General features: G+C 46.8%; 1 pseudogene; it reads right to left on the bottom strand.

The window, feature by feature from the left end:
* Positions 1-1,080: 1,080 nt before the first annotated feature.
* LOC121626278 lies at positions 1,081-6,101 on the bottom strand (annotated as a pseudogene).
* Between the last annotated feature and the right edge of the window lie 1,964 nt (positions 6,102-8,065).

The raw sequence follows: 8,065 nt of genomic DNA, 5'->3' as shown, positions 1-8,065 counted from the left end.
ATTGCCAGACGAGCCTGTAAAGAAGACAACTGTCCCTAGTAAAACCTCACTGGGTAGGAGCCATGCTCTAAGAAGAGCTCGTGCTCAGGACCATTTGTCCTAGAGTTGGCGCTGTGACATCCAACTTATAGAATCTAGCAAAAGTGTGGGTCGAGGCCCAGCATGCTGCTGCACACACCTCCTGAATGGAAACGCCCTTAAAAAGAGCCCAAGAGGTTGCTAGACCCCTAGTGGAATGTGCACGTAAGCCCGCAGACTGTTGGAGACCTTTGCCATTGTAAGCAAGGGCAATAGCCCCTACTATCCAGTGAGAAAGACGCTGTCTGGACACAGGCATTCCCACATGTGGTTTCGCCGAAGACACAAATAACTGGTTGCCCTGTCTAAAACTCTGGGTCCTGTCAATGTAAATTCGTAGTGCACGAACCGGACACAGGTTATGCAAACGCCGATGCTCCTTAGAGGAGAAAGGCGGAGGATAGAAAGCAACCAAATTTATGGGGGAGCATGAGCCCAAAACCTTTAGGATAAAGGCTGGGTTAGGCTGCATACTGACACTAGTATTCCCAGGGGAAAACTGCACACATGCCTGATGCACAGAGAGGGCATGAATTTCGCCTATACGCTTAGCCGAGGCTAAAGCAAGCAGCAACACTGTCTTCAAGGACAACATTTTTTAACTCTGCTTGCTCTAAGAGTTCAAAAGGGGAACAGGAGAGAGCGCATAGAACTGTGGGAAGATCCCACAATGGAACCATTGGCCAAAACGTAGGCAATTTACGACGTGCCCCCTTCATGAATCGACACACCAAGGGGTGCTGACCCACCGTCTTTCCATCAAAACCAACATGGCAGGCTGAAATGGCCGCCAAGTACACCTTGACAGTAGAGAAAGCCTTGCCCTTCTCATTGAGGTCCTGTAAAAATGACAGAATCACTGCTACAGAACACTGAAAAGGGATAGCTTGTGATTCCAAGCACCAGCTCTCAAACACGCGCCACTTATGCTCATACAGTGTCCTAGTTGATGAGGCTCTGGCTGAATAATGTCAATAACATTGGAGAGAAGGTCCACCGCATTCAGGTTGAACCACTCACGGGCCAAGCCCATAGCGCTAGCCTCTCTGGGTGGGGATGGAATATCTCCCCCTGCGCCTGAGACAACAGGTCCCTGCGAAGTGGCAGCGGCCACGGTGGGACAGACAGGAGCTGAAAAATCTCCGCCAGCCAGTGCTTCCCTGGCCAACGCGGGGCTATCAGGATCATGGACAGACCCCTCTCCCTCAGGGAAAAGCATACTGGAGGGTTCTCGGCCACTCCTGTGACAGGGCATCTACCCCCAGAGGGGCTCCCTGGTCGTGCAGAGAGAAGAACAGGGGGCACTGTGTGTTCTCCACTGACGCATAAACGTCCACGGTTGCCTGCCCGAGATCTGCTTCCAGATCTGCTTCACCACTTCGGGGTGAAGTTTCCAGTCTGCATAGAGTGGGTCATGCCTGGATAACAGATCCACCCCATAATTCTAAACCCCTGGTACATGAGTCGCTCCGAGTGACTGTAGGTGCACACTGCTCCAAACTATCAGTCTGTGTGCCAACGTGTGTAACTGGGGGGACCTCAGCCCCCCTGTCTGTTGATATAAGCCACTACGGTGGAAGTGTCTGTCCTCACCAGAACGTGGTGACCACTCAGCCACGGGAGGAAATGTCTTAGGGCTAGGTGAACAGCTAGCAGCTCCAGACAATTGGGTAGAACGCATGTGAGGGTTCCACCTCCTGTTCACTGTTCTGCCCTCGTGGGTGGCACCCCAGCCAATCAGAGAAGCATCTGTGGTGATCACCTCCCTGGCTAGGACGGGTCCTATAGTCACCCCCTGAGTCAGAAAACCCGGACTTCTCCACTGACGCAGGGCTAGCGAGCAGTATGGGGAAACCCTTACTAGACGGCGGCCATCGCGATGAGGGTCCAGACCTCGAGAGGCTACCCAGCATTGAAAGCCTCTCATATACAGGCGCCCCAGTGGTATGGCCACCACAGAGGAGGCCATCATGCCCACCAGCTTCTGGTGTAACCATGTTGCCCCTTTGAAACATTGACAGGATCGTTTAACAAATAGCAATTTTAAAAAACCCTCCAAACACCAAACCCAGATGCCCTCTGTGAGGACTTTGCAGACCACTTCACAAATAAAATCGATAATATCAGATCCAGTCTTTTACCCCGACAGAATTTATTTTTTAACACACCTGTACCATTACTTTTACCTGAGGAAACACTGGAGAGTTTTGCCCTGGTGGACACAAGGACACTTGGTCGAGCTTTCTCCCAAGTAAACCCAACAACCTGCCTTTTAGACCCAATTCCCACATCACTTTTAAAAACATTTTATGGCTTCTTTGAGGAACAGATTTTAAATATTGTAAATTACTCTCTTCAGACGGGGGTCTCCCCCGCTGCCTTTAAAACATCAGTGGTGAAGCCCCTTCTGAAGAAGAGTAAACTAGACCCCAACATTTTTAATAACTACAGACCTGTGTCCAACTTACCATTTCTAAGTAAAATATTAGAAAAGCTGGTTCTTAATCAATTAAATGATTTTTTAAATAGTATCAATATTTTAGAGAAATACCAATCTGGTTTTAGGATGAACCACAGTACAGAGACAGCCCTTTTAAAGATTTTAAATGACATTAGGTATAACGCAGACTCACATAAACTCACAGTCTTGGTACTACTGGATCTAAGTGCTGCCTTTGAAACAGTAGATCACCACATTTTATTAAACAGACTGAGAAACCTGGTCGGCCTCTCTGGTACTGTTTTTAGCTGGTTCAGCTCCTATCTCACAGATCGATATTTCCAGGTAAGTTTGGATACATGTTCCTCCAGAACACATAAAACAAGTTGCGGGGTGCCCCAAGGGTCAATTTAAGGTCCAGTTCTTTTTAATCTATATATGCTTCCCCTTGGGGACGTCATCAGGAGACACAGCATCAGCTTCCACAGTTACGCAGATGATACACAGCTGTACATTGCCGTGTCTCCTGGAGACACAGGGCCAGTTGATGCTCTTTTTAACTGTATTTTAGATATAAATTCATGGATGGCAGAGAATTTCCTACAGCTCAACCAGGACAAAACAGAGGTCTTAGTCATTGGTCCTGAAGGCAAGAGAGAGAAACTTTTACCAAAACTACAAGATTTCAAACCAACACAATGTGTAAAGAACCTGGGCGTCACTTTTGACTCTGAGCTGAATTTTATTCCACATATTAAAAACTAAAAGGTTTTTATCATCTTAAGAATATAAGAATATCGCCAGAGTCCACCCATTCCTCTCTCAAGCTAACACGGAGGTGCTGATGCCTTTATCTCCTGTCGTTTAGACTACTGTGATGCCCTGCTCTCTGGCCCTCCCAAGAAGACCATTTCTAACCTGCAGCTATTACAGAACTCGCGTGCTGACGAAGACCAGAGGGGGGGCTCACATTACATCGAGTTTTAAAATCGCTGCATTGGCTCCCCGTGTGTTTCAGGATCGATTTTAAGGTTCTTTTATTAGTTTTTAAATGTCTTAATGGTCTTGGGCCCACTTATTTATCTGACATGCTTTTATCATATCAACCCTCGCGGGTCCTGAGGTCCTCCGGCACTGGACTTTTAATTATTCCTAGAGTTAATACAAAATCCCACGGAGAGGCTGCATTCAGCCATTACGGCCCTCGACTGTGGAACAGCCTGCCGGAGAGCATCAGGACTGCAGAGACTGTTGATGTTTTTAAAAGGAGGCTCAAGACTCACCTTTTAGTTTGGCCTTTAACTGATCTCTTTTAAACTTTGAATTCTTCTATTATGCTATTTTTACTTCTTATATTTCTTATGACTTCTTCTTAGTTATGCACTTTATCAGTATTACATCTTAAAATCTCATTACTTTTATTTATTATTTACTATTTATTAGTTATTTATTTATCTGTTTATTTTATCTCTACATTTTTAACTTTCTTAAAGCTTTTAATTTTTGTGTATTATACCTGCTTTTATTTATTTATTCATTTATTCTTTTAGTTTTTGGCTTCAGTGTTTCCTCATGGGGGGCCTTGGAGGCCTCCTGGGCCCGAGGGGTGCCTCTGCATTAAGTGCGGAGTCTGCCCCTGTCCATCGGCGTCTGGGTGGTCTCTGTGGCGGCGCTTCCCGGTGTGGATGGCTCCCATAGATGTTTCCTCACATGGTTCCTCAGTGCCCTGCCATGTCTCAGCACTGTGTGTGTGTGTGTGTGTGTGTGTGTATGTGTGTTTTGTGAGTGTGTGTGTAAACGTATGTGTGTATATCTGGGAGTGGGATATTGTCTGTCATATTATGCTTTTATTCTCTCTGTTGTTGTATTCTTTTATCTTGTGAAGCACGTGCTATATAAATAAAGTTTTGATTTGATATGTCTGCATAGTCTCCACTCTTTCCGGAGATATAACTACCTTGGCCTGGAGAGAGTCCAGGGTGAGCCCTATGAAGGTGATGTGTTGCACGGGCGTCATCATGCTCTTTTCTGAATTTATCTGAAAGCCCAGACCCACCAGGTGCTGCGTGAGTGCACCTGTGTGACACGCCACCTCCTGGCAAGTGGGAGCTGCCACTAGCCAATCGTCTATGTATGTGGCCACTCAAATCCCCCTTTCTCTGAGTGGGGCTACTGCCGCCCAGTTGCATTTTATAAACACCCTTGGGCTCAGTGACAGACTGGAAAGCAAAACGCAGATATTTTGTCAGGCCGGGACTAGAATGAGGACTCAGGTGCAGAGTTAAACAGTAACAGCCTTTGTTTCACACAATATACCAATGAACTCTTCGATAAGCGTGAACTCAATGGCTATGAAATTATGCTTGATAATTACTTTCGGGACCAGACTGTAGGCAAGACACAACGGAACATAAAACTTTGAATAACACAGGACGCTCTGAGAAGAGGAATAGAGGCTATAAAACTTAGGTAACAAAAATCGCTCCAGAAGGAGGAAATATAACAAGGCTATCAAAATTAACCAACGCAAGAAATTCACTAATAAAGAAACCAAAATACATTCCGCTCTTAAATGACGGAGGACTATCACAATTATCTCGGAAAAGGATTAGAACAAAAAATGCTCACAAGGAGGAAGGAGAATTGGCTACGAGGTATTTACAGAATTAAGAATCTTTAATAACAAAAAACTCTCACAAGGAGGACTATGAAATATCTAGAAAGAAAAACAAAGACTACTAAGAGCGAACTACAAAAACACTCATAAAGAGGACTATGGATCTACAATGAAATAACAAAGGAACACAAAACCCAGAACTAGACTATGAAACTTTACCAAACATAAAACGCTCACGAAGAGGATCAAAGGCTTACAAGGCGACTTGAGCTGTGGCTGTGGATCAATAGTTGGCACGGGTGAAACGACCTTCAGACAAAAAACACACTGGCACGAGACAAGGGAGACGCAGACTATTTGAACACATGGAGGGTAATAGGCAACAGGTGGAGACAATAGGTAATCAGGCTGACGCACCGGTGACACATGGGGGAGGGCAAGTGGTCTGAAACGAGAGGAGAGTTAGGCTTTCAAAATAAAACAGGAAATGACAAGACAAAAACCCAAGACGAGACAAACCTCACCGCGGTGTGACATATTTTCTGTGTGGGGGATATATGGGAATGTGGAAATAAGTATCCCTCAGGTTGATTGACGTGAACCAGTCGCCGAGACACAGCAGAGAAGCATGTGTCAACATCCTGGATTTGTATTTCCTTAGATAACAATTTAGGGCACGGAGGTCCAAAATGGCTCTCATCCCCCTCCCCCCTTTCTTTGGGGCTAGGAAATACTTCGAGTAGAAGCCGCTCTGAGTTTCGCCTGGAGGGCCACTTTGTGGAGACGAAGGACGTGGTCCGTTATAAAGTAGATTTCTTCCCACAAGGTGGTATCTGGTTTGGCAGTCATACCCTCTTCCAGCTCAGCTTGATAAGCCATTAGCATGGAGGAGGCATTTAGGGCTCTCACTGACAGAGCCGCCACCTTGTAGCACTTATCGGTGAGGCTAGACTGGAAGCGGTCCATTTTGAAAGGAAGAGAGGGGCCGAAGAGGACATGGAGGCCTTTGGGGGGAGGTGGGTCGCAACCAGCGGCTCTATGGGTGGCATCTGGCGGACACCATGGGTCTCCATTCCCTCACAATCCAACAGAGAGCTACCCACGATCGGGTGTTTCTCGCTGTATGGTCTCTCCTTCCAGGTCACGGCTATCTCGTCCAGAAGCTCTGGAAAAATGGGCAACATTTGCTTTCCCGTCTTCTTTGCTTTGGGCAGTTTTTTGCCGTCAAACCGACCGCTTGCGGTCACTAGCAAGGAGGATGGATTCCTCCTATTCGTCGTCAGACAACAGGAGCTCCGAGTCGGCCGACTCATCTCCGTCACCCTCCGCATCTCCTCCCAGGATTGCACGAGCGGCGGCTAGGCTTTCGCATCCCTCGTCCATCTCCTGAGACGGGAAAGCGTGGTCCTGCAGCTGGGGGTCTATATCCGCCCAGCTCGGTCCAGGTGTAGCGGTCAAGCCCTCGGACATGTCCGTGTCTACCTGTGGCGCAGCTGTCTCACACATCAGCGGGTCTCCCCCGGACAGACTAGCCTGGCGGGCTAGTCGGCGGCAAAGCAGCTTACGTGGAAAGGCAGCGCAGTGGATACACTCGTCGGCGGAGCTTAAGGCAGCCTGAACAAACGTGGGGTAAGCCCAGACATGCAGCACACACGGGGTGTCCCAGTTCGATATTTTGTTGCCACAGGGACATAGCTTTGGGTTTTCCCCTACTTCACTGGGGTTGATAGCGGTAGCCATGGTTAGCTAATGTACTATTAACACTGGCAGCTTTTTAAGGTCGCTTTACAGCTTGTGCAGCTACTTGGCGAAATAATATTGCTATTTTCCCGGCTAGCGTAGGGGCAGAAGTATTGCCACTCCTCTAGAGGTATCGCTACCTATTGTGTGGTACCGTTAATACACCTGTGACACGGTATTGCTACCAGTTGGTATAATTAACACTACTCACGTTGTCCAAAGTATTGCTACTTCCGATTCGGAAAATATTGCTATTTCCCAGGCAAAAGTATTGCTACTTTATACCAAGAGCTAGCTGTGGAAGAGTATTGCTACTGTTCCTTAATTAGCATGCAACTGTACAACTGGGAACGAAGCGCCCGCTGACCGAGTTGTGCACTCCGGTCTGTGGACAGTTTAGCTTAGCACCCAAAACAGCACAGTCGTCGACAGGCATCTGTGAGAAGCAAGAAGAGGTTTTTGAATGATGACTACCGCTATGTCAGCCTAATATATAGGGGGAGGGTCCCTCCCCTCCTAATTTATTTTGTGTCTGAAAACCAAGCAGCAACCCCCATGGCTGGAAAATGAAGTCAACATGAGGTGCCAAAAACTGCAGTTCCTCTAATGTCCACTTGAGGAGTCAATCCCCATAGACCCCCATGTTAAAATGCTCAACTCTACAGCAGAAATAAACATGTTTACAGCCCGGTACAAAAAAACGTGTTTAGTCTAATTCCCCTGTCATGACAACTGTACGGGGGTGAATTTTTATATAACTTTATTTAAATTATATTAAGGCTTAAAGTTATGCATAAGGTCATGGCCGCATAGAGTGACAGGTGGGTGCTGTTACCTGTCTTCTCGGCGTCTCTTCAGCTCCTCCCCAGCTCCACACTCTCGTCCAAATATGGTGACTTCCAGTTCCAAGAAAACAAGATGGCGACGGCCAAAATGCCAAACTCAAGGCTTCAAAACAGTAGTCGACAAACCAGTGAGGGAAAAAATACACATTCTGAAACGAAAAGAAAAAGCTCTAAACCAACACGATATTTTCTGTGTACATTCAGTCATTCGGTCAGATTCTGAGAACAGTGAGGGCTTCTGCTCCCCTCAGGTGCAGCTACATTTTCAGCATTCTGCAGTCCATCAGCCTCCTCAGATGGTTCTGCATCATCTACCTGCATTATGACAAAAAATATTAATTAAAA

This window comes from Chelmon rostratus, chromosome 23, assembly GCF_017976325.1.
Source record: "Chelmon rostratus isolate fCheRos1 chromosome 23, fCheRos1.pri, whole genome shotgun sequence".
NCBI classification, from domain to species: Eukaryota; Metazoa; Chordata; class Actinopteri; order Chaetodontiformes; family Chaetodontidae; genus Chelmon; species Chelmon rostratus.
Note: the sequence above shows the minus strand (reverse complement) of the source record. Positions and strands in the feature narration are given on the sequence as shown.